The sequence below is a fragment of the Lemur catta genome, chromosome 2, assembly GCF_020740605.2.
Source record: "Lemur catta isolate mLemCat1 chromosome 2, mLemCat1.pri, whole genome shotgun sequence".
NCBI classification, from domain to species: domain Eukaryota; kingdom Metazoa; phylum Chordata; class Mammalia; order Primates; family Lemuridae; genus Lemur; species Lemur catta.
The window spans coordinates 122,207,624-122,211,180 of NC_059129.1; the positions used below are offsets into that span (position 1 = coordinate 122,207,624).

At 36.5% G+C, this 3,557-nt stretch overlaps 1 pseudogene; it reads right to left on the reverse strand.

Moving 5' to 3' along the window:
• Positions 1-235: 235 nt before the first annotated feature.
• Positions 236-483, reverse strand: LOC123632245 (annotated as a pseudogene).
• Positions 484-3,557: the final 3,074 nt, after the last annotated feature.

Consider the following 3,557-nt stretch of genomic DNA (forward strand, 5'->3'; position numbering starts at 1 on the left):
AAAAGCCTTCTTTCCCTGTCCACCAAATGGGATGCACTCACTAAGATTTTTCTCCTACCTAAAGAAATTTTATTTTCAAGTTTCAGATATTTATTAATTAGTGTAATCCTCAACACAATACATCAGCATGATTTCATGCATTTAGAGGAGAAATATTTCCTGGTTAAGTGGAAAATTGTGTAGATGGCTTCTGGAAGACCTTCATTCTAAGCAGCTTTATAATGAAATATTTGGTTTAGAAATGTGGACCTTCTTTCTTCCGTTTGCTATAATCCACATTCACTGAGTAGAACTTGTATTAATCCTTGGGACCCAGTCTGTTCCAGGGTTCTGGGTTATTCTTTCAGTCCCACCTAACATCTGGATTGAACAGTGCCAGACGCAAGACATACAGCACTGCCGCAGTACCTCCAGCTCCAATAAATACAAAGGGGGGGTCAAGCTCAGATGCTTCTTGGCCTGCCCAAGGATCTGGAGAAGCATGTTTGTGGCAGACGCCTCCCATCTAAAAAGAGAGAAAAACAAACCTGACTGCCAAGCCCTGGACTAAGTCTGCCCTAAAGAAGTTTTTTTTTTACTCCAGTGCCTAATCTGAGCCTATTCTTGATCCAACTCCCAACTCAAAACTAACGCATACTAAGACGTAATGGTTAGACATAGATCAATGTCATTTAGTTCAAAACAACTGTCAGAACAGGAGTTGGATATTACCCTAGGGTTATTAAGTGTCAGGTGGCCAGGGAAAGTGTCTTTGTTCAGGACGGTCTACTGAAAACACATTAGATTGGGTTATACAGGGCAAACCCTCATCTACATCTTACCTGGTTGTTTTAGAATTAAGAATAATCTAAGCTCTCTCCCAGAGAACTTGATGTACCTTGTATGGGAGTTACTACATGCTGGTATCCCCGCACTAAGCTCCTTCAGGGGAGGAACTTGTTCTCATCTTTGTCTGCCAATGCCTAGCAAGTGCCCACCACATGGTAAACCCTCGCTGAAGGTTTCTTGGGCTCCAAAGAAGTAATAAAATGCTCTATGTATGTGACTATGGTATGTCCAACACAGTGCTATGCCAACTATGAATCTATTTTCCAAATCCTAAAAGAAAACGTAAAAGACAAAGACATTTCTTTCCTACTATACCAAGACAACACAGATTTTCCAGGGTCATATTGGTAGAGCTGCCTTGCATCCTTTTTTGTATAAACGGGGATCAAGAGGATATCTATATATGTAAATATAATTAAAGCCCTGACTGCCAAAGTCAGCATAGGTCAACTCTGATAGTTTGAGTATTTGTTGTTGATTCCCTTTATTTTCTGAACATCAGGTCATATATTTCATCAAAGAAAAGCTTTTAGATTTTACATGAAACCTGACCACAATACTACTAAAGCACAGTTGTTTTTTTTAAATGAGTGTATGCCTAATCATTGTCAACTAATTCCAATGGCTCCAGGCATGACTCAAAGCCAAGAAATTCAATAATTACCGACCTCAGAGGGTCATTTATTCCTTTGGAAAATTATCTGGAGTAAATCCTTATTCAAAAATCTCAAGGCAGGTGTGGTGGCTCATGTGGGTAGTCCCAGCTACTAGGGAGGCTGAGGCAGGAGGATTGCTGGAGCCCAGGAGTTTGAGGTTGCAGTGAGCTATGATTACACCATTGCACTCTAGCCTAGGTGACAGTGTGAGACCCTATCTCAAAAACAAAAAGCAAAAAACAAAAACAATAAAATCTCTGTGGAGCTAACCCTCTTAAAGTCCAGGAATAATTCTCTCAAAATGAGTTATATTCTCAGTTCATTCAGTACTTGCAATACTCATAAACAGATTACCTTATTCTCACCTTTTTTTTTTTGGAAAGCCCCTAGCAAGGCCCAAAGGCTTTGGGATCAAAAAGGCCTAAACTCAAATCCTGGCTCTGAACTTTAAATGTTGTGTAATTATTTTCACAAGTACTTAAACTCTCAACTGCTCTATTTCCTTCTCAGTCAAATGGAGATATTATAATACATACCTGGCAAGGACACTTTGAGGGTTAGCATTAATGCAAAAAGTGGCTGGCATAGAGCAAATGCCTAATAAATAGTAGCTATTAATCTGTTGTTTCAACATATTAGTTGTAAACCATATTTGTGTTCTTATCTGCAGTTTAGGAAACACTTGGACATATATTGTCCACCGGATCCTCACTTTGACTCTGTAGGGTCATGCATAGAATAGGCACCATCACTATTGCATAGTTGAATTTGAATATATTAAGCATCTTGCCCAAAGTTACAGTTTGTTGGGGAATGCTAGGACTCAAACTCAGGGTCTCTGACTCCAAATCAGTTACACACTTTCTGCCCTCATGCTGCCCTGCCTCTGGTCATTGATCCAGTCAGCTTGTTCATCTATTTAAGGTAAAATGTTAACTGTTTCAGTAAAATTCTGATATTGAATAACCTAACTGGAACCCATTGGGATAAATTTCCTTATTTTCAGGATTCAGGAATTTTACAAATCTGATTCTTAAGAAAATGATGAGGATGAGTATGAATAGCTTGAAGGTAGCTTGATAGCTTTTTTTTTTCTTGACAATATTTTTTTTAATAATTTTTTTAATTTTCCAAAATCAAGTTTATGATATGATTTTATTTACAGTATGACTACCACAACTCACTTTGCAATGTTCTGGGTAAAGGACGGATTCCTTCAGTGAGATGACTGCAAAAATTCACTTAAGACCTTTCTTGCTCTTCAGGGAGCTCCGCTTGCTGCAGCACTGGCTCACAGAGCATACCTTATTAAGTCAAGGTATCTGATCTGACCTTGAACAATTCATGTCCTATAGCTATACCACCTAACAGAGTAAGCAAAACTACAAATAGCCATCGAGCAATTAATTAAACTGTGGGACTTGTGTGCCTGAGGAACTGAACTTTTAAATTTATTTTTAATTAACTAAATATCAATTTAATAACTATTGGTTATTAATGTATTGAAAATTAATGACTAATTTATTTATAGTTAATATTAACTGATTAGTTTAATATTAAGTTTAAAACCTGACAGTTGCTTTAGTTACTGGAAAACTCTGAAGTAAAAAAAACCTTTTAAGTATGTTTTAAACAACTTGGGTACATGAATCCCTTTTTCAACTGTACATTTTACAACTTCTAAATATAAAATTTTCTGATGAAAATTTAGCATCTGAATTGAGTTGTGCTGTAAGTATGATATATACACCAGGTTTCAAAGACTTAGTACCAAAAGAGGATGCAAAATATTGTCTTAATAATTTTTAGTATTGATTGCACATTGAAATGGTAACATTTTGGATATATTAGTTTAAATAATATATATCATCATAATTAGAGTTGTCTGGTTTTTTTTTTTAATGTGGCACACAAAAAATTTTAAGTAGATCTGTGGCTCAAATTAAATTTTATTTGGCAACACTGTCCCATAGGAAACCCGATTATCTGTGTAACCAGAGAAAATCATAGATGATACCACTTTCCATTTTATTAACCAGTTTTCATTTTTGACTGACTTAAGCCTCGGAGTCT